The sequence below is a fragment of the Rutidosis leptorrhynchoides genome, chromosome 2 (assembly GCF_046630445.1).
Source record: "Rutidosis leptorrhynchoides isolate AG116_Rl617_1_P2 chromosome 2, CSIRO_AGI_Rlap_v1, whole genome shotgun sequence".
Classification (NCBI taxonomy): Eukaryota; Viridiplantae; Streptophyta; class Magnoliopsida; order Asterales; family Asteraceae; genus Rutidosis; species Rutidosis leptorrhynchoides.
This window is the reverse complement of record NC_092334.1, coordinates 591,634,443-591,660,007: the sequence shown is the minus strand read 5'-3', so window position 1 is coordinate 591,660,007 and position 25,565 is coordinate 591,634,443. Positions and strand designations below refer to the sequence as shown.

The 25,565-nt window shown below is 33.5% G+C and overlaps 1 long non-coding RNA gene across 1 annotated transcript; it reads left to right on the top strand.

The window, feature by feature from the left end:
* Positions 1 to 7,917: 7,917 nt before the first annotated feature.
* On the top strand, positions 7,918 to 9,440 carry LOC139893338 (uncharacterized). Its single transcript, XR_011774479.1, has 3 exons — positions 7,918 to 8,162; positions 8,485 to 8,799; positions 9,000 to 9,440. It is a non-coding gene; the product is annotated as an uncharacterized lncRNA (long non-coding RNA).
* The last annotated feature ends 16,125 nt before the right edge of the window (positions 9,441 to 25,565 follow it).

The following is a 25,565-nucleotide window of genomic DNA, read 5'->3' as shown; positions in this document are numbered from 1 at the left end:
CGGATAACACTAACCATTCACCATACTCGAGAAAGAAGCCACCTATATCAAACATAGGCACAAAACCATACTTCTCTGTAAGAGAATCCAACTCACACACATCCCTTAACCGAGGGATTTCACCTTGCTCACCAAACACGACCATTATCTCTTAACGAGATTTATCACATTACCACCTCGGTGGTAATTCCAATCCAAACCATAAGTACAATTTATCCGAAATCGTACTCTACCACAAATTGACCAAAACTAGGTCTCGACAAGATTTCCGGATCTACCAAAAGTATCATCCGAAATATCACACTAAAACTTCCTCGTGCGGGAGTGCGACTCCCCCACTTGGAACCACGTTCCTATATCACAACTTGTACACTCGTACAATGCTACCAAAGGTAGACTTCACCAACAATTGGGTACACACGACCCATCACCACAACTTGCTCCGACCTTGAGCATACGAAGGATTTCAATCAATCCTTAAACACTTCGAACGAAAAGTGTACCACGATTACACAAACCATACCCTCGCAATTATCCAATTGCTTTAGTTTGTCAAGTTTCACCTAGTCACTCATGTACCTACGGGTTTCTCCCGGTGCCCTAAGTACAATGTAACCACAACACAATCGGAGTCGACACCACGCTAGTAGGTATAGAAGAGGCACCTAATGTCGCGTCATAAAGACTCCATTACCAACACACATCGAGATTTTAAACACTCGATCTCTCGGGTTTTAAATCACCCGACGAACCCCATGGTTCATCATCTTTAACACACTAGAGAACGCGCGCTTAACAATCGAACACCAAAACCATTTCCGTGGCTTGGTAGAAACACTTCCCAAATACTAAGGAATGCTTGGTTGCACCAAGCCTTACGCCCTTCGTCCCAAAAATCAAACATCGGCACAGGGTACTTCCATTAGGAACGTCACCCTTAACAATAACATGCACGACACCATGCATTTAACAAATCCAAACATAAACGCCACATTAACAAATATTCAAAAGACATTTTTATTAAATCGAAACGTACCTCAGCGTCTCCTTGCGGCATTCGCCGCCGCCAACTCGGGACAATCCGGCTTGCGATGTCCCTCTTTATGACAATAGTAGCACATTCCGTTATCACTTCTCGGCATTGTGCATTCCCACAACTTGTGGCCCCTAACACCACAATTGAAACACCTAGGCGCACGAGAATCCGTCGCGCCTTTTACCACATCACTCGTACTCGCACTCGGACCCTTAGTCCTCTTACTCGGAGCACCATAAGAAACAACCCTTCCCTCACTTGAAGGTTCGTCCTTTTTCGATCTCGTATAAGACTCGAAACCTCTAGCCACCGCAAATAACTCCGCAAACGACTTCGCGTAACCCCGGCTAATTTTGCTTTTCAAGTCATCGCTCAAAGTTCGATAGAAATCCTCCATCAACAAACGATCGTTCCCCAAATATTCCGGGCAAAAACGAGCCTTCGACATAAAAGTCGTCTTTAAAGTATTCAAGTCCATAGAACCCTGTTGCAAATTTCGCAACTCACAACGCAATTCCGATAAATCGGCTGAAGTTCGGAATTCCTCGAAGAATTCCTCCTTAAATTCGTCCCATGATAACGCCATAAACGTCTCACCACCGACAAGATCAATCTTGCCATCCAACCAATCCTTCGACCTACCCCGCAACAAACTAGTAGCGAGTCTCGTCTTTTTCTCGGGAGGGCATTCCATAGTACGAAAACACCCTTCGACATCCGAAACCCAAGTCGTACTCACCAAAGGATCCGGCTTCCCATCCATTTCTTCTCGAAACGCTCTCATTTGCTCCGCAACGGCGGCCGCAACTCTAGCGTTAAATTCCGTGTCATTCGTCTCGGTCTCGTTTCGCGTCGTCATTCTAAAGAATGCAAAACGATTAGTCCACGCACGTATAAAACGACACGCACAACACCACCCCATCTTGCTAAACACTCGTCGTACATCACTTATTAGACACGATTTGCACCCGTAATAAGGTCTGCAAGTTCTTATTACGCACGCACGCCGCATCGACTCGTTAGTACAACGACCGCCTCGCTCGATGCTATAAGCAAACACAAACAAAATTCTACGCGATAGAAGCACACGCGAGAATTACCCCACAACACAAATAATATATTAATAATATCCGCATTACTAATATAAACGTTAGTCAACCTATAAACAAGGCACTAACTAAACCCGTTCCTGACCCGTAATCCTACAAGTCCCGCAACAAATTACGCGCACACAAAAGTCTAAGTCTAGGCACTTATCTCAAGTCACCTAAATCCCTTAGACCATGCTCTGATACCACTTGAAACAACCCAACCCGTATTAAATTTCGCCCCATAAAATTTTTTCCTTTTAATACGTTCTAATTCATACTTTAGGTCCCATTAATAATTCCAAAACGTCTTTAACACAATAATAAGTTTAATAACTTAAAACAACATTAATATTTTAAACTCTTCAAAACAACGATACGTTAATGAAGTCATAAACCGAGCATGGTGATTTGGGACAACGCTACCCAAATCCTAATCAAGTACAAAAGCAAGGTCTTCTAAGCAACCTAGCAAGGATCTCTAATCCCAAGCTCACCCGAACCGCCAAGCATGCAATCTGTAAAAAGAGTCAACAACGAGAGGGTAAGCTAACGCTTAGTGAGTGCTAACATACTACATACATATATATGTATAAAATGGACACGCCAAACAATAACAAATACCGCATACCGAACGTCCAAGCAATAAAGTAAACTAGTCTAGGCGTACCATACAACACTAAGCACGAGCTAAGATACAACAACAATAATATACAAGTTCACCATCAACGATGCGAACAACGCCAAATAGCTACACCCGGAGGGCTAGCTACAACACAACAATACATTAATATAATACAATAATAATAATACACAAGGTTAACCCCTTAACCTTAATCATACTAACATTGGCCGAACAACCCGAGCCTTAGTGAATTCGCACAACCCGAAATTCACTTCTCAACCATAAGATGACCGAACAACCCAAGTCATCATGAATCCGCACTACCCGAGATTCACTACCTCCGCAGTAAGATGACCGAACAACCCAAGTCATCATGAATCCGCACTACCCGAGATTCATTTCTCAACACCAAGACCCACGGTCACGGGATTATAAAATCCACCACGTCGGGGCCATACACATCTCAACCATCTCAACCCTTCGCCATTGGGTTATAACATCCAAATCACAACCACGTGTGATAACATGCACACAAACGTGTACCTCGCCAAAGGTGGCCAACCAATACGCACAACCGTGCCAATTGGACCTATACACAAGTCCATCAAATCCACCTATATGTGAAGTGAGCTCTATAATCGAGAATCACTTCACCCGGCCCGCACCCATCCTACACATACATATGCACATAGGATATTAACACTCACCTTGAAGTCTTGAGAAAATCTTCCAAGTAATCCGCAATACGCCAATGGAAAGTACCTATTCCATTAACATAAACACCACAACACAATTAGATTGGATTTACAAACCAATCCAATTCGACACTCAGTGCAAACTCGACCCAAATGCACTTCCAAGTACAAACCGCACCCAAACTTAACCAATAATCACTAACACAAGTGATAATGGTCCTAATATGCCAATTAAACTCGAACACGAGTGTTAAACACGTGTCTTGCCCATTTTGACACCAAAACCCTAGTTTTGACCCATTAAGACCAAAATCTCGTCCTTTACAAGTTTTAACACCAAAACACATTGGAATCGGTTTAACACTTCAACTTAATCCATTTTAAGTTCATAAACCTCGCTTAATCCACAATCGGGTCAAAATCATCATAAAACCCTAATTAACACCAAAACCTCAATAATCACTAACACTAGTGATTAAACACCATTAACAAGTCCTTTAAACTCAAACTTGCACACCAAACCCAAAACCCGCCAATAATCACAATAAACCCGAGTATTGGTGTTAATCTCCAATTAACAACTAAATGGGTTTCATCTAAGAATCATACAATCAAAAGCCCTAAAATTGAATGATGAACACAAAAACGAATTTCGGAGTTAGAGCTTACCACTAGTATCACCACGTAGCCAAGAACGAGGAGAACACACTTTCCAACTACGCCAAAGATTGAATCCCACTTCTTTCCTTCCAAATCACACTTTGAATCAAATGAGGTTTTATGTTTTGAGAGAAAAGTGGAAGGAAAAATGAAAAAGAAAATGATTAAATGAGATGAGTGGATGAGGTTTGAGTCTATAATCTGATCCACACGTGAAAAGATGGATTTACCCCTGAACACACCCTTTTAAAAGCTGGAAATCAGGTCTGAACCCAGACTGGTCGCGGCGCGGCCCTAATTGTCGCGGCGCGACAATGTACTGCAACTGGTACTTCTGTTTGAGCCCTCTTCTGTCCCATCTTTGCTTGGTTTCTCGCGGCGCGACGGCCTCTGTCGCGGCGCGACAATAAGCTGTTTTGCTACCATTTTTGTCTAAACGAACCCTTGTCTCATTGTTCCACTCGTACGCTCTAATCCCGACTTGTTAACGCAAGTAAACCCTTCTAGGAAACCCCAAAGTGAACCTAAACCAACAACCCTTACATGCATGCGTATCCATCACCTTTTACCCATATATATACACTTATACATACATGCAATGTACACTAAGTACTCCGCGTACTTCTCGTTCTAATATATATACGTGCATTTTCACGCAACCCAAACCATAAAGGTATATCTATACATACTTTAATATCTCCATGCCCATGTATATACATATATATATGTATATATCCATTTCTCGCGTATAAAATATTCGGGTGTTACACTTAACTTAGTAGTCTCATTTTTATGTATATAACTCATTGTTAATATACCTAGTGATATACTTACTTATCATAATATCATGTTAACTATATAGATATATATCCATATATATATATATATATCATCATATAGTTTTTACAAGTTTTAACGTTCGTGAATCGCCGATCAACTTGGGTGGTCAATTGTCTACATGACACTCATTTCAAATAATCAAGTCTTAACAAGTTTGATTGCTTAACATGTTGGAAATATTTAATCATGTAAATATCAATTTCATTTAATATATATAAATATGAAAAAGTTCGGGTCACTACAAGTTATACATGATTTGAGCTAATTAGAATTGTTATTATACTCACACATGGTTTGAGCTAATTTCAATTGTTAGTATACTCACCCATAGTTGTTTTTTTAACGATCAATATACTCAATAACATTTTGATAATAACATTTTGATATATAATGTATATGTAAATATGTAATATGTATAAGGATATTTACATTTATATAGTAAAAATTTATATATTTATAGTGGTAGGATCAAGGGGGAAGTAACCAATCGGGAGGAAACGGGGGGAAGCAAATTTATTATTTTTTTTCATTTTTTGAAAAAACTTTGTTCACGAACATTATAGATTGGATGAAAATATGAACATTTAATAAAGTCACTTTGTGATAAATGTTTTTATTTGGCGGGAAAACGCTCGAAGAAGTAATATATAACAATTATCGTGTTTTTCGAGCGTATGTTGAGGTTTTAGATATTAGAGTTTAGATATTAGGGTTTATAGGGTTTAGATATTAGGGTTTAGGGTTTAGATTTAGGGTTTAGATTGAGTTTTTAACAAGAACGGTTTAGAGTTTAGGGTTTAGGGTTTGGGGTTTTGGGTTTAGTCCCGGTTTGAGGTTTTGGGTTAGGGACTAAACCCAAAACCCCAAACCCTAAACCCCAAACTCTAAATCGGGCTAAATTTTACTTCACAAAACATGAAGAAAAAAAAACGTTAACATTCTTCACGATCAATATTATCTTGAATGTTATTTTTGTCGATCGTTTTCCCGCCTAAATAATAACATTCATCACGAAGTGTCTTTTTTAAATGTTCATATTTTCGTGTGATCTTGATGTATGAATTTTTTTTTCAAAAATAACGAATTTTTTTTTCTTCCCCCCGATTGGTTACTTCCCCATTGATCATGCCCCTATATTTATATGTATATATGTATTTCAGGTGATAAATTGATATATCAGTGGATGATAAATTGTCATTCATACATGATCCATTATTTTTTTCACAGAATCCATATCCGTATTTGTTTATTATCCATTTATATCATCCATTTTCACTTAAATGGATCGGATCGAATGGATGTCCAATGGAAAGCTAACCCTGTTTCCATTGGAGGTCCTTTAACGTTGTCTAAATATGTGCTTGGATCGATGAGGATTAATTTTCTCTCGATATCTAAGTGTCCAAAAATCGTAATGAAGGATTAAGAAAGCATTCGTTCACATTTTTTGTAGGGTAGTGGTGATGGTAATAGAAAAATGCAATGTGTCTCATGGAACCAAGTTTTGGCTGTGATCGAACATGGAGGTCTTGCGGTCGATAGTATTTGAGCTTGAAACCTAGCGATTATGTTTAAGTGGGTTTGGAGAATTGCTATCAATCCGACTTTCATATGGGCATATCTTATTAGCGCAATCAATGGTGTTAACGCAGGTCTCGATGGTATTTTGAATAGCACTTCGAGTATATGGCATAATATCGTTTCTATATTTCTTAAGGCTAAGCGAGATGATCTTATTATGGGGAATGTTCTTCGAGTTAAATTGGGCAATGGCCAATCCATTCGTTTATGGAAGGATAACTAGAAGGGCGATGGTATGCTTATGTCATATTATGGAAGGTAATTGCCTTTTATCCGATAGAGTTTCTGGTGGTAATTGGCGATAGATGTGGCATCAGGAAGATACTGGTTCTCGTAATTGTGACATTTTACATCATAATTATAGAGGTTATTTGGGTTAACTCAACTAGGAATCATATCGACGACGTTTGTCTTTCCATTTTTCGATTGTAATTTCTCGTGGTTTAAGTGATTACCTAGCAAAGTTAATATCTTTATTTTGCGAGTGGCTTAGGATAGACTTTCGACAAGACTTAACTTGTGATGTCCCTGAAAATTTCGACTTATTTAAACCAATTCTCTATATGATTTAATATTTTCGTCATGATAAGCAATGAATTTTGACAAGTTTTAAAACTTTTGTAAATGAGTTTTTTATATAACAGTTGACCACCCTGTTTGTCCGACGATTCACGAACGTCATAACTTGTAATAATTATATAATTGTGTGTGTGTGTATATATATATATATAAATATAATATATATCTACCTATCCATAAAAAGGAAGGCCTTTTTACTGTAGCAGGGCCATAATTGTAATTTTACTGGCCTATTCATCCATAGTTCATTTGCCATTTGTCAATTTCCTGTTCGTCCAGTGAAATTAAAGGCTTTCTCCCTTATATTTCTAGGGCACTCTACATCTTTTGTCTCTTCTGATATATGGTATTATCCAGTTAAAAAAAAAAAAAAAAAAAGAATTACACGTAGCTACTATCATGTCCACACGCATTGTTATTACCTTACATGTGTCTTTGGCACTGGGCTTTTGCCACGTTGTGTTTAGCAATCGATCATATCTCCATTCATATCCTTTATTGATCCTATCTCTTTTATTCTTCACTCATCAATTTGATCGGTTTTTTTACGCAGTACTCATTCATTTCGTCTTCTTCATTTCGTTTCACATCACAAATTGGTAAGCTATGAACCTATCCATAATTATTGAATGTCATGGATTTTAGGGTTTAATTTACTAAAGGCTACATCTATTGATTTTTCATTCGCTTTATGCTTTTATTTTGATTTCTACGATGCTTATGCTTCTTTCACGTATTTTCAGGTCACCTTTTTGGTATTTCATGGTCACCGACTCTGGTAGGATGTTAAATTTTTAGTTGCTTTAGGTCTGTATGTGTCTTTCTATTATTGATAGAAGCTTTTATTTTGATTATTGGAGTTTGGGTAGTATAACAACCAATACACATTTGATGAATTTGGAATTGAATGTACTTCGTTTGTTGATGTTGAATACGTAGTAGCTTAATTTGATGTTGAGTTCTTGTGATTTTACAATTTGTGGTTTCGAACTGTGTTTGAAGGCAACAATTGAACGGCAAGTTGGAAGCTTTGAGAATTTAGCCCTAATCCTACTAAGGTATGTTATTTATACCCTCAATTTGTTTATGAATTTGAATCGTGTTTGTTTGTAGAATTGTTAGTACTCAATGCCTTATACTTTACAGCTTTTACAATTGTATTAAATTAAATGTAAAGTTAAATAATGTTAAATTATGTTGCTCAAAGTACGTATGGTACATACAACACTAAAAATTAACGAAACTTGGTGTAAAACCTTCTACTATCATTTTGATGAAACCGGTGATGTTCGAGTAGTTCGGTCCAGATGAAATGTATTTTGTTGTTGAATAAGTTTTTGGTATTGTGTTATTATCAATTAAAAGGCTGATTTGGCATAGGTGGTTGGAGCCGTGATTGAATACATAAATGAGCTCAAGCAAGTCGTGAAGATTTTGGTAGATAGGAAAAGATTTGATAGAGGCAGGATAAATAAGTACAAAATATAAGATGATTCGACTTTAGCTGTTGAGAGCATATACACGAGGAGTAATGGTGTTGATGGTGATGATACAAGTCATGATTAGATTCTGCATTGACGAGTCATTGATGATGAACTTACAATTAAGTTGGTGCAACAAATTAGGATTAATGTCTTGTTGCTTGTTTTAAATGCTCTTGGTGAATTACGGCTTCAACAGCATCATGTTAGCAAGGTAGACCCTTTTAACTTATTCTACGCAATTTTTAGCCTGTATAGTACAACCCATTTTGTGTAAAACAATATGCAGTTGACTCTTGAAAACCTTGATGATTTTGAGAGACATGTGCATATTCATGAAGAGGCCTCTGTTTATCCAAGTGTTATAGCCGATAAGCTAATTGAGGTGTTGAATCTGCATTTTTCTTCTTTCAGGTTTCAAACTTGAAGTTTGAAGATCAATCCATATCTATTTATCGACGCTTATTTTTGGTGTTATTTCAAATCATGTCTATGCAAAAGCTTCAATTCACGGTCAAATTATGTAGCCATACCTGCACATATAAAATCTTAACTTGTAAATTTGAAAAACATAACATGATATAGACTCGATTGATCATATTATCTTCTCTTTCTTAGGTATACAAGTGAGTAACCAAAAACAGTTGCTCGATCTTCGTTGCTCAATCTTTTCTTGACAACCACAAATTCTACTATGTATTTCTTATCGAGCCGATGATCGAATCTACAACCATTTTCTAGATCGATGACATATATTTTTGTTCATGGGCCGTGCATATATGCACGACCAAAAACTCTTCATGGGCCGTGCATATGAACGACCAAAAACTCCCTAGTATATATATACGGAAACATGCGAATAATATTTATATACGAAATGATAAAAATTTACTATTGAATGATGTAATTTCAAATTTAAAATTTTACGTATATAATCGTTTTATTTTTATGATGTAAATTTTTTTAATTTATAAGAAGAAACGTAATTAAATCAAAGTTGTACAAGCTGTAAAGCACAACGTACAATAATGTAACTTAAATAGTTGAATCGAAATTAATTCATTTACTATTCATATAAATAGTAAATGAAACGAAATTAATTAATTTACTATTTACATGAAAGCGACATGATAGAAATTATTAATTATAAGTTACATAACATACCCCTAAAGTATTTAAGAAATACGATTTTTTTAAAATTTTAAAAATTCATTTCTCTTATTGTCGACACTTATGTACAAGAAAAGATCACGGAATTTGTAACCTTTACGCATTTCGTGTAATTCGTCGGCATGAAATACCAAAAATTGAGGCTGCTTCAGTGTTTTAACACGTTTATTATGCGTTATATTATTATATTATATTATTTAAATTATTATTATTATATTTATATATATACATATTCGATCAGGAGGCACACTAAAACACATACAAATATATTTTACTCCGAATTACTATTAGTAACACACAACGTATATATATATATATATATATATATATATATATATATATATATATATACACACACACATACACACACACTCCGTAGTTATTATTACTCTTATTACTAGGTGCATTGCCCGTGCGTTGCACGAAGATGGTTATGGTGTAAAATCCCGCGTTTTTTCGTTAAATTTATTTTTAACACCGTCTTTTATTTTTAGATAATATCTTTCGTTATCTAAATTCGTATCTTTCGTTAACTAACGTTCTTAATATTTCCGTTATTTGATTTAACATCTCTCGTCTACTCTAGCGTTTTTAAAATATTCGTTCAGTTAATTCACGCACCCGCTTTGAAACTTGAGGGACCAAAGTTGGCTAGTGGGCTAACTAGTTGACTAGGTCAACTAGTCAACCCACCATCTCATCCACTTATTCACTCCATCTTCCACCTCCCCATTTTCTCTACTTCTACTTTTTGATCTCAAACTCCAATATCACTAAATTATCATCTAAATTCGATCTAGGAAGCTTGCAACAAAACAAATTACATATTCGTGATCCTCTCTTCATCCCCTACATTTTGGTACCAATTTCATCTCGTTTGGGTAACATTTCTAAACTCTAGATTTCATGTTCTTAGTGTTTTTAACTTGAAATGGTGTTAATTAGTGTCTATGGCTCAAGTCTAACATGAATATGTGTTAGGTTTGCTCGATTTGTTGTTTTGAGTAACTAGCTTGAATATGAAAAATGAGTGTGCTTAATCTTGAATTTTGGATGATTAAATGTTGTTTAAATGTTAAAGTTCATGTATTAAATGTGTTACTAGCATCATTAGCTTCGTTTTGGTATGCAGGTTGATTTAGAAAACTTCATTAACAAAATTGATGAATTCATGATTCTTGGTTAGGGTTTGATGAACTTTAAAATGGATTTTTGATGCATTGAATGCTATGACATGTTGTTAGTAAGTGTTTAGTTGCAATGTATGTTTAATTACCTTCGAAACGGCGTATCGTATGCGTAAATTGGATTCCCGAATCACCGTTTGCATTTTTGAGCTTGAAACGTTAAATAATGATCATTTATTGAGGTTTTCATTGTTGTTAATGATGGATTTGATTGATGAAATGTGTTTAGTTGTATTCCTCGTTAAATTACCTTTCCAACGATATAAGATACGTGTTTTGAGTGTTTACGGTTCGTTAATTGTGTTTGAATGAAATTTGGTTTGAGACTTAGACATTTGAAACGACCCGGGCACCAGCTCACGTTGAGTATCGCGGCGCGGCCCTCCCCAGTCGCGGCGCGGCAATGGCCGTGTTTGGGGACTGTCCAACTTTGCACTTTTTCGTTTAATTCCAAATATGCTACGCACCTCCGATTAACATGTAACTTGTTCTAACATGCTCATATATGATTATAGAACTCATAAAAATAGTCCGAGACCCAACCCGAACATGTTGACTTTTTCGTTGACTTTGACCAAAGTTTGACTTTTAGTCAAACTTAACCAAACACTTATGCAATCGTCCTAACGTGCTTTTATACTTATATCTAGCATGAAACTTGACAACGTGATTCACATGCTACATATTCGAGTCGTAACGAGCCATATGACTAATTGAACACATTTCGCCCGATCTTGTGTCGTAACCGGTTAATTGATACAACTTACTTGTTTAGGTCAAGGCTAAACAACTTTAATGCACACGTTTACTTTGTGAAGTACATTTATACTCATGCACTTGAGGTGAGATCATAGTCCCACCTTTTCAACAACTTTTATTCTTTTAAATCGTGGGCTGAGAAACATATACTTTGTTATATCTTGTACTACTTACTTTTATACTTTGAACACAAGTACGAAGAAACAAACATTCCACAGCGAGTTTGAACAAAAATCCCCAATTCGATTATCATTAGTTACACTTGTCGGGTGTAAGCGAGAACTTATATTGTATGGACATATGGGTTTGACAAACCCTCATTCGGACGGTTCGCTACCGTTGTGCGGATGAAATATATTTTCGAGAAACCGTGTATGTTCTAACACTATTGTGATGGGGTTCTATGGAAGGAAAGTTAAGTCTTGATAATTGGGTGCTCGCGAACATACTTTTGGAATGCAAACGATTTGGATAATCAATGTTATGGAAATACAAAATCTTGTGGTTCAAAAACAACGTTTACTAATACACCTATGATTTCACCAATGTTTTTCGTTGACAGTTTTCTATATGTTTCCCAGGTTCATGAATGGCTATTTGATACATGCTTCCGCATACACTCATACTTGCTTGGAGTCAAGCATACATACATACTTACACTATTTATAGTAAACCGTGATTTTCCAATTATATTATGTCGCAAGTTGTTTCATTTATACTTTACTACTTTTGTAAACTTAGACTTGTTGTCGAATCGTTTGGTAAACTAAACTTTGCAAGTCTTGTACGTTTCAAATGAATGCGACATAATTTTGGTCAAACGCGTCTCATATAGGGACTATGACCACGCAACGGGACCTAAGTTAACGGCGCCGTCAATGACGATTTTGTCGGGTCGCTACAAATGGTATCAGAGCGTTGGTTGTAGGGAACTAGGATATGCATTAGTGTGTCTGACAGAGTCGTTAGGACGCATTAGTGAATCTAGACTACAACCGGATAGTTAGCCATTGCATTCTGACATACATTTGCTATAGATAGCACTTACTTGACTACTTGTGCATTATACTTGAATCATTCTTAGGCAAACTTCTTAATGGTACCAAGCTTTCATCATACAAATCCATTTTCTGCCACTTTCTGATAACACACGTAAATTCAAGATTCATACGCGTAAGGATGACGACGACTTCATTAGTCACCCTAGTTCGGGAACTCTGTCTCCCAGATTGTTATTCATCACCGTCCCGGCTTACTATCCACAAGTGTTGCAAAGTTACCACGACTACTTTAGATGAGTATCGTCATCACTATTTATCACTACGGTTACGTACTACTCGTTATCCTAATTCGTTACTCTTTTCGTACCTAAGGACATTATTGTTTGACTTGAACCACATTAACGTGAACAATCATTTATATACCTCCCTCGGGAAACGCTTCTTCAGAGTTGCACAAATTCCTTCGATTCGATACGAGTCACGTTAGAGACGCCGTTACATTTGTTCATTTTAAATCTTCACGATTACACGAACTTGATTTTATGGAGTGATGTGGGAATGGAGGTATGAGTTAGCATAATATAACGACACTCGATCAACGTAGTTATATTATGGTAAGTCATACCAAAGTTCTAATGACTCATGATGGTGATTGGACTCGATCAGCATAATCACCATCATGTGCCATGTACATGACTTCATTTTTCTTGTTTGAACATCCAAAAACTCCGAGAATACTGATAACAACCATACCAAGGACACACCATCGATTATTGTCGAACCATATTTATGCTTCCGAATGAATGACAAATTCTTTCAACTTCAAACATGTGTTACACGCGTATACTATCTCGTTTTCGCACAGTTTTAATCGACGAACTACAAAATGTTTGGTATGCTCACATCGAGGCGGAAACTTCTCTCGCATTACACTCGTACTTCCGTTTACGGAAATCTTTTATCTAAATTCTCAATGGAGAGAGAGACTCTTCACATTATACTAATATTCGCCACGAGGGGGAATAGTCCTAACGAACGTTTTCAGAAACCGATAAGAAACTTGCTCTAACAAACGTTTTCGAAAACCGATAAATCTTCCGCGGTGCAAAATTCTTGAGAAACGAAAACTTGTTCAAATATATCTTAAACAAATGTACCTCGTCTCGAATCGAGATTCTCGTTTCACTTCTAGATTTTTGGTGTGCCTTACAAAAAGCCTCGGGACCACGTTTAGACATGAGTACCGCACATCAACCACAACCCGACGGACCTAGCAAACATACGATTCAAACCTTGGAAACCGTAATACGAATTTGTGTTATCAACTTCAAATTTACTTGAGAAAAGTATTTGCCTTTAGTCGAATTCTAGTACTACAATAATTTTCATTCGAGTATTAACGCCACCCCTTTCGAGAACTCATATAGCCGCAATTGACGTTTTCTGAATTGTTGAACTGAAGTAGGGGACATGCAAACCACCGGACTCAAACTCATTCATGAAGTAGCCGTTAAGATCATTCAAACCCAAGAAAGGCTCAAGACGGCCCATAGTCGCCAAAGGAGCTATGCCGATGTTAGACGTAAACCTCTCAAATTCCAAGCGGGTGACCGCATAACGTTAGAAGTCGCACCTTAGAAAGGTGTAATTCATTTCGGGAAACGTAGAAAGCTAAATCCGTGATATTTTGATCCTTTTAAAATTTTGGGGTATATTGTACCCGTAGCTTACTGTTTCGATCTTCCGACTCAATTGAGCTCCGTTCATCCTACATTCCGTGTATTAAACTTGAAGAAGTGTCTTGCGAAACAAGAACTTGTTATCCTCTTCGACGAGCTTACTATCGATGATAAACTTCACTTCATAGGAGAACCGGTTGAAATTATAGACCGTGAAACAAAACTCTGAAACAACGTAAAACCCCGACTATCAAAGTTCGTTGAAATGCCCAAGGGAGTACCTTCACTTATTCTTAGAATTTGCAACGCAAAGGTTTGGAAGAAGAAACAACAACTACTACTTCCAACTAAATTTTGGGACGAAATTTCTTTTAAGGTGTGGGTAATGTAACATCCCGCGTTTTTCCGTTAAATTTATTTTTAACACCGTCTTTTTTTAGATAATATCTTTCGTTATCTAAACTCGTATCTTTCGTTAACTAACGTTCTTAATATTTCTGTTATTTGATTTAACATCTCTCGTCTACTCTAGCGTTTTTAAAATATTTGTTCGGTTAATTCACGCACCCGCTTTGAAACTTGAGGGAACAAATTTGGCTAGTGGGCAAACTAGTTGACTAGGTCAACTAGTCAACCCACCATCTCATCCACTCATTCACTCCATCTTCCACCTCCCCATTTTCTCTACTTCCACTTTTTGATCTCAAACTCCAATATCACTAAATTATCATCTAAATTCGATCTAGGAAGCTTGCAACAAAACAAATTATATATTCGTGATCCTCTCTTCATCCTCTACATTTTGGTACCAATTTCATTTCGTTTGGGTAACATTTCTAAAACTCTAGATTTCATGTTGTTAGTGTTTTTGACTTAAAATGGTGTTAATTAGTGTCTATAGCTCAAGTCTAACATGAATATGTGTTGGGTTTGCACGATTTATTGTTTTGAGTAACTAGCTTGAATATGAAAAATGGGTGTGCTTAATCTTGAATTTTGGATGATTAAATGTTGTTTAAATATTAAAGTTCATGTATTAAATGTGTTACTAGCATCATTAGCTTCGTTTTGGTATGTAGGTTGATTTAGAAAACTTCATTAACAAAATTGACGAATTCATGATTCTTGGTTAGGGTTTGATGAACTTTAAAATGGATTTTTGATGCATTGAATGCTATGACATGTTGTTAGTAAGTGTTTAGTTGCAATGTATGTTTAATTACCTTCGAAACGGCGTATCGTATTCGTAAATTGGATTCCCGAATCACCGTTTGCATTTTTAAGCTTGAAACGTTAAATAATGATCATTTATTGAGGTTTTCATTGTTGTTAATGATGGATTTGATTGATGAAATGTGTTTAGTTGTATTCCTCATTAAATTACCTTTCCAACGATATAAGATACGTGTTTTGAGTGTTTACGGTTTGTTAATTGTGTTTGAATGAAATTTGGTTTGAGACTTAGACATTTGAAACAACACAGGCACCAGCTCACGTTGAGTGTCGCGGCGCGGCCCTCCCCAGTCGCGGCGCGGCAATGGCTGTGTTTGGGGACTGTCCAACTTCGCACTTTTTCGTTTAATTCCAAATATGCTACGCACCTCCGATTAACATGTAACTTGTTCTAACATGCTCATATATGATTATAGAACTTAGAAAAATAGTCCGAGACCCGACCCGAACGTGTTGAATTTTTCATTGACTTTGACCAAAGTTTGACTTTTAGTCAAACTTAAACAAACACTTATGCAATCGTCCTAACGTGCTTTTATACTTATGTCTTGCATGAAACTTGACAACATGATTCACATGCTACATATTCGAGTCGTAACGAGCCATAGGACTAATTGAACACATTTCGCCCGACCTTGTGTCGTAACCGGTTAATTGATACAACTTACTTGTTTAGGTCAAGGCTAAACAACTTTCATGCACACATTTACTTTGTGAAGTACCTTTATACTCATGCACTCGAGGTGAGATCATAGTCCCACCTTTTCAACAACTTTTATTCTTTTAAATCGTGGGCTGAGAAACATATACTTTGTTATATCTTGTACTACTTAATTTTATACTTTGAACACAAGTACGAAGAAACAAACATTTCACAGCGAGTTTAAACAAAAATTCTCAATTCGATTATCATTAGTTACACTTGCCGGGTGTAAGCGAGAACTTATATTGTATGGCCATATGGGTTTGACAAACCCTCATTCGGATGGTTCGCTACCGTTGTGCGGATGAAATATATTTTCGAGAAACAGTGTATGTTCTAACACTATTGTGATAGGGTTCTATGGAAGGGAAGTTAAGTCTTGATAATTGGGTGCTCGCGAACATACTTTTGGAATGCAAACGATTTGGATAATCAACGTTATAGAAATAGAAAATCTTGTGGTTCAAAAACAACGTTTACTAATACACCTATGATTTCACCAACGTTTTTCGTTGACAGTTTTCTATATGTTTCTCAGGTTCATGAATGTCTATTTGATACATGCTTCCGCGTACACTCATACTTTCTTGGAGTCAAGCATACATACATACTTACGCTATTTATAGCAAACCGTGATTTTCCACTTATATTATGTCGCAAGTTGTTTCATTTATACTTTACTACTTTTCTAAACTTAGACTTATTGTCGAACCGTTTGGTAAACTAAACTTTGCAAGTCTTGTACGTTTCAAATGAATGCGACATAATTTTGGTCAAACGAGTCTCATATAGGGACTATGACCACGCAACGAGACCTAAGTTAACGGCGCCGTCAATGACGATTTTGTCGAGTCGCTACATATGGTTCATGTATCGTACTTGTAAATGAGATTGATTGATGTAGTATATGTCGAAGGCATGAGGTTCATGGTCTTGGGTGCAGGTAGCAAGATGTGTCTATGTAAAGTGAACAACATTTTTTTTTACCATGAATAGAAACTAACTTCTTTACACATTTAATGTCCATAGTAGTTTTGATACAATTAGTGTCTATGAACTTTTTCTTCAAGCAAATTCTATGATCACATATTCACATTAGCCTTAACATATCAACAATGTTAGTCACTTTTCTTATAAAATAACTACTCAAATGACCTTAAGAGACAATGTAACCCAAAATCAACACAGTCACACATAAACGGGTCAGAACCAATGATTACATAGCAAAAGCAATCAATTCTACTCTTCATGATACATATGTTGTGACACTTGATTAGCACTAATATATTATGACTGATTTAGAAGAGAAACGGAGCGGTGGAGAGTAATATGGATGTATGAATGAAATGAAAGGCAAGCTAGAAAAATCATCTTTTCTGCTGCTTACAGTATCCAATTGCCTTATTTACCAAGTCTAAATATAGAATAAAAGCAATAAAACAATTAAGATACATTCATTTTCTTGCCAAATAACCAATCAAATAAGTAATTATTAACGATACGGAACTTCAAGCATATAGCAAAATATAAATCACCTGGAAGTTGTAAACAAAGACAAATCTGGATGACAAAACCATGAATGCTACCAAGTGACTCCTCATAGCAAGTGGAGCTAGTGGCCATTTACCCAATATAAATTCAGCTGTAAAGCCATCGACTAAAACCCATTCGCCTTCTTTAATCACTTGGTTGGCAATTGAATAAACTCGCACAACAAATGTCTGTTAATAGACATAATTCACTATATTGTATAAAATTGCAAAGTCTTACCTTACCGTAGTAAGGTAGTCTGCCGTTGTAGAGAAGAAGGTAGACGTTATTGTTTTTGTGATGTCTATTTCTTAATCGTGCATGAATTTGTTATGGATTTTCAGTCGGCTTCAAGTAAATTCGATGAAGTCCTTTTGAAGCGCTTATCACCTGCAGTAATAAAAAAGCATGGACCACATTTATATGAAAGATCATACAGCCTTCAATGGGTAAAATCAGAATCCAAATAGTTTTGTGATCACATGAAGCATAAACATGGTGCTTTAATTTGTTTCAATGGTTGTGTTATTTGTACTTCGATTAGTTGCTTACCATCCACACTTACATCGAACTTATTCTATCTACGTATTAGAAAACCAACTACTTAAACACCAATACATCAAACTATCAAGATATCTGGATTCCTCGGGACCTCAAGTTCTTGCACCAGCCATCTTTTCTCAGCTGTAAATCACAATAGTAAAATTGTTGACAAAGAAAAGCATACAAAACAGGTTGCAAAAACCATCTAGCTGTTTTGACAATTTATTCAATGAGTGACCCGGTCAATTTGCCACGAGCAAGAAAGCAACAAAAGTAAATGGTGCAATAACAATTACAAGAATAAACAATACTAATCAAAAACTAATGTTTATAATAACCATGTGGGGAAAATCGTGTATGATAGATGCACATTTAAAGCCTGTTAAGAAACTGAAAAAACAGAAAGCTGCCCATTTTAGAATTACTATTAGAAACAGACAACCAATTTCAACTCCTGGAAAAGTTACCTGTTTTGACACTCTTTCAATGAGTGACCCCACTGTAGTTGACATGGTCGACAACGTAAGGAAGGCAAATATTGCGATAATACTTACATGAGCAAACAATCGTAATCTAAACCAATGCTTATAACAAACGCTCGGGGAATACCATATCTATATGTGTGTGTGTGTGTATATATATATATATATATAATCTAAACTGATGCTTATAACAAACGCTCAGGGAATACCATATCTATGTGTGTGTGTGTGTGTGTGTATATATATATATAGTATGACTGGGGGGCAAACCTCATTTTCTCTATGAGCTTGTTAAAGGTGGGTATCTGAATGTCATCGATAATGAGGGTGGCAGATGTACTTGAGAGAGAAAGGCCTGTAAAATGGAAGCTGCTACAGTTAATACCGGGTGACAAAAAAATTGGTAACTGAGACCGGGTATGATTGAAGGATACCATTGAAGGTCTTTTTGACCGAGACAGATGTTAGAATGATGCAATACAACGCTGGTGCTGCGGGCATCTTCTCTACAAAAGACGGAACCAAGTTTCCCCATAGTGTGGTTCTGATTGTTCGACCCCTGCGAACAAAAATAAGGTAACCAATACATGTGCAGATACTAAGTGAAAAAAATTGCCTAGTGAGGACGTATACAGTTAGGTGTATTGTGTATCTTTCATTTGCAAGATCAAATTCTAGGGTTGTTGCACCTGTTTTCTGCGGCTAGGGCGTTCCAACGTTCATAACACACCCTGTGACGACCCAGAAATTTCCGACCAAATTTAAACTTAATCTTTATCTGATTTCGACACGATAAGCAAAGTCTATAATGTTGAGTCTCGAAAATTTTGGAACTATGTTCATGTATTCAATTACCTTTCGACCATTACCGACGTTTACGAACAATTGGGTGTAAATAAATATGTAATTATATGTATATATATATATATATACATATATAAATATAAGTGTACATATTAAGTTGAATTAATAAAATACAAAATAATCATTTGGAATTGAAAATGTAAAGTAGTATACAAAATAATTAATCTATTATTTAAATGAATATATATATATATATATATATATATATATATATATATATATATATATATATATATATATATATGAATTCTATAAATAATTGATGTTATATGCATATTGTAATATATATATATATATATATATATATATATATATATATATATATATATATATATATATATATATATATATATATATATATATATATATATAGATATTCAAATAGATTATTATATAAAATAAGTAATACATGATTAATGAAATATAAAGATAACATATAAAATCTTATTACAAGTTAAAATATAGTTATTATATTAACAAGGTTATTATTACTTTCATTAAAAATAAGTATTATTATTAATCTCAGTATTATGAATATTATTATTATTACATATAAAAGTTAATACATGCGATTTAGGATATTAATGTTGTTGTTATTGTTTTAAAAAGGCATTATTATTATTATAGTTATTATTATTATTAATTGAAAATAATACAATTTATTATTATTAACACTAATAGTATTATTATTATTATCAATATTATAAGAATTATGAAAATAATTAAGATTAATTTTTTTTATAATTTAAATGAATTCTTATTTTTTTATTATCATTTTCATAATATTATTACTAGTATTTATTTATTTTTAAGAATTATTATTAATATAATTATTATTAATATTATTAGTACATTACTATTAATATTTATTAAATTAATTTACATGAAATCAAATGCAGTTGCAGGTACCCATCAACACTGTATTTGATTTTTGGTTTTGTCTCCAGTTTGTTACAAATCATTTTCAATCACAATTAAAAACAGAGATTATTCATTATGGGTGTGTTTGGATGAAAGTAGCTGGAGCTGGAGCTTGTAGCTGGAGCTGGAGCTGGAGCTGAAGCTTATTTTTAAAGCTGGTAGCTGGAGCTTATTTTTTTTTATAAGTGTTTGGTAAACTAGCCGGAGCTTATTTTCTAGTTCATAAGCTCTACTTTTTTTCAAAAGCTACTAGAAGTAGCTTATTTTTCTAGAGCTTATGATTTTCATAAGCTCTACTTTTTATGTCTACCAAACAAAGCTTATTCCTTAGAGCTTATTAAAATCATAAGCTCAAGCTCTCATAAGCTCAAGCTCTCATAAGCTCCCATAAGCTCCCATAAGCTGTTACATCAAACACACCCTATATACATGGTACACTACATTAGTGTTAGAGAATATTAACCAAAAATCAAGAAATAAGCTCGTATCCTCTGTTCTTCATTTTTTCATCATATTTTGATTTTGAATGAATTTTCAAAATGTAATAATACAGTCTTGTTAGGAATCATCTATCTAAACTATCTGTAAGTTTTCAATCCTCAATTCTTTCTATTAATCTCTAATTTGAGAGTCAAAGTTTTGGGTTTTAAAAGTCAACTAAGTATTCTTGAATCAAATTCGAGTTTGTTTTGATATTTCCAGTTAATTTGATGATCCATAAAGATTATAGGAATGATTTGCAACACAATTCATGTTGTAATCATAATCTATAACATTCTTAAATTCAAAATCAATTTTCGAGTTCATGTGTTCTTGACAGTGAAATACAAAAACTTGAATTCTAAACAAATTTCAAAAACTAATAATGCAGAGTTGTTAGGAATCTTTTACTCAAACTTCTTTTAAAATCTCAAGTTTCAATTCTTGATAACGAATTCGAATTTGTGAGTCAAAGTTAAATTGACAAAAGTCAACTATTTTGTTCTTGGAGAAATTAGAGCTTGTTTTGGTGTTTTAAGTTCAATTGACGATTCCAATAGTTTTTAGGAATGATTTGAAACTAAATTCGTGTTGTAAGAATTGTCCAAAACGTATTCGAAATGGAAAAACAATATTTTTTTTAAAATGTTACCCGCTGCAGCAGTAAGCTCAATGCAGTTTTTTTTGAATATTTTTTATTTCAAGAACACTTTAATTTTTTTGTTTCATGTTGTTTATAAATCCTAAGTTCAAAACCCTTTCGATTATTGTTGTTAATTTGCCTCCGTTTGATTTTATACATGGTGAAGAAGATGATGAACTAGGCTTTAAGAGATAATAGATAGATATGTTTGGGTTACAATATAAATCAGAAAAACTGATATGGCAGAATGGTTAAGTGTGTTTGTGGGTGAGCGAGAGGTCTCGGGTTCGAGCCCTGTTCGGGACATGTTTTTTTTAGAAAAGCTTTGGAAGGTAGATTTCATTACCAAAATTATTATTATCATTATTATTGTTATTGTTACTAAAATTATAATTTTTATCATTATCATTGTTACTAATATATGTATTATTACTATTATTATGATTAGGATTATTATTATTACCAAAATAACACAAACTATTACTCATTACTACTCATATTAGTATTAGTATCATTATATACTTATTAGTATTATTAGAATCATTATTAACATATGTATTATCATTATTATCAATATCATTTTTATCATTAGTATTATCGTTAGTAATAAGGTTATTATTAGTAGGACTATTATTAGTAAATCATTAATATCAAAACTATATTTTTTTTTACAATTAAATACTTTGTACATAAAACATAATTATTACATATACTACAATTATATCAATATTCCATATAACTATATATAAATCATATTAACTTTACTTATATAAAAACTTACATACAACAAATTAGGTATTTTTAATATATATATATATATATATATATATATATATATATATATATATATATATATATATATCTACCTATCCATAAAAAGGAAGGCCTTTTTACTGTAGCAGGGCCATAATTGTAATTTTAATTTTAATTTTAAAAAGACCTGCACGTTTGCTCTGTTCTTAGTTCCTTCTTCCAATAGCTCGATTTCTTGATCAATTTCAAAATCCTTTAATGCTGTTCTGTTATAACACTTTCATTTAAACTTTCTGAAAGGTTTCGAATTCCAATTTTTCATACTGAGTTAGAATTTGAGAGTCAAAGTTTTATTTCCAAAAGTCAAATTTCATGTTCATCACAAAAATTCGAAATCAATGTTATGTTTTAAGTTCAATTAGGGTTACAGAAAGTTTCTAATAAAGCTTTAACACCTTTTTCATGTTATACTCTTTATCTAAAAAGTCCTTAAAATTCGAAATTGAAGTTGAATTCATCATCGTGTTCATTATTCTGCACAGATCTAATTTTTTTTTATTTGTATGCTTTAATTGATTTTATCAGTCACGAATTATTTCTGTATATTTTGTAAATGTAAATATTTATTAGGAAACTTTTGATTGATGCTTTGTTACCTGGTCAGTCGAGTTATAGAAGAAGAAGAAGAAGAAAAAAGAATTAAGAACAAGAAAATACAGGTTATAATAAAATGAATTGCGTTTATTTCAGATAAAACAGAATGGTTCAATGGTTAAGGTTGCTAGCGGGTATGCGAGAGGTCGGGGGTTCGAGCTCGGTCCAGTGCATTTTTTTTAGAAAAAGCTTATAAAGGGGTATACATTTTTTTTTATATTTCTATCATTATTATTAATTATTATTATGAATGTTATTGTTATTACTAGTATTATTTATTATTGTTAAAATTGTTAATTTTACTAATATTATTACCATTACTTAGTATTATTGTTATTATTATTATTATTATTATTATTATTATTATTATTATTATTATTATTATTATTATTATTATTATTATTATTATTATTATTATTATTATTACATATGTATTATTATCATAATTATAATCATTATTACTATTATTATCATCATTAAGAATATAATGTAAGTTATCATTATAAATATTACTATTAGTATCCTTTTATAAATTGTTAGTATTACTATTATTGTTATGTTATCAATAAAAGTATTAACAATAAACTTATTATTGACAATATCATTATTATTATATATTCATCAATATTGTTAAAATTATTATTGTTATCAATATCAAAATCAATAAAAGTATTTTTATTAAAATTTTAGAATTATTAGTATTATTAATATAGGAATTACTATTATCACTATGATTAAGATTAATATCATTATTATGAAAGTAATCCAAATTATTTTCATTAATATTAATACTTGTATCATTTTATAATTATTAGTATTATTATTAACATTAACATATGTATTATTATTAGTTTTATCATTATTATTATTAATATTACAAAGTATCATTAATCGATTTATCAATTAAACATTAATATTAATAATACTGTGTGATTACTGAAATTTTTATTAAAACTATTAAGGATTACCATTATTATTAAAAGTATTATTTTTACTAAAACTAACATTATTATCATTATCAGTATTATCTATATCATTATTATTAAAATAATTACGATTATGAAAATAAAAGTATTAATGACATTATTAAAGTTATAAGCATAAAATAAAAACTATATATATAAATATATATTTAGTACACCTAACTTAACTATATTAATATATCTATATATAGAATGAAACTTATTAATCTACCATATAAATGAATTACATCACTAATAATAATATATTTGTTCGATCACAATTATGTGTATTAATATATATATATATATATATATATATATATATATATATATATATATATATATATATATATATATATATATATATATATATATATATATATATATATATATATATATATATATATACAAATGATATAGGTTCGTGAATCCGAGGCCAACCCTGCATTGTTCAGTTGTTCAATATAGTCATATGTATTTTTACTACAAAATACAGTATGGTGAGTTCATTTGATTCCCTTTTACTCTTTACATTTTTGGGACTGAGAATACATGCGCCACTTTTACAACTACTTTATTAAATGCTTTTGAAATACATTTTGAACTGCGAATACATGAAATGCTTTTATAAATGTTTGACGAGATAGACACAAGCAAAACATTCCTCGAATGAATTATGTGGACGTGATAATTGCCACCATTGAATTATGTGGACGTGACAATTGCCACAATTGATATGAATATTTTTTCCCCTGATTATTATTGCTTGGTAACCTAAGAATTAGGGAACATCACTAATTTTGAGAATTAGTGCATGCCTAATTGACGCGAATCCTAAAGGTAGCTACCGGGTTTAACACCCCCACCCAGAATGTTCACTAGACGGAAGGGCTAGTGGGCGTGGTGTTTAGTACTTCGAAGTTTATATGATTATTACACAGACGAGATGTTCTGTTTTTGGGATATTATTATGCGCATTATATGTTAAGGTCGGTTACCAAGCCAAGCAATGAAAGCAATGAAAAGTGAATGTTATGTATCGAGAGAATGATTTTATACACAGGTTATGTGTATGTTATTTTTGTTACGGTTACTAAGATTTATGAAAGATGATTTCGTACATGAGAAAGGTGTACTGTATTTAAAAGATATCGCATGTACATTACAGGTGGGTATAGGATTCGGGCCCATTTGTATCATGCAGCATTTAAATCTTGTGGTATATCAAAATGATGAATTTTATTGTTTTATGATAAACCTATGAACTCACCAACCTTTTGGTTGACACTTGAAAGCATGTTTATTCTCAGGTATGAAAGAAATCTTCCGCTGTGCATTTGCTCATTTTAGAGATATTACATGGAGTCATTCATGACATATTTCAAAAGACGTTGCATTCGAGTCATTGAGTTCATC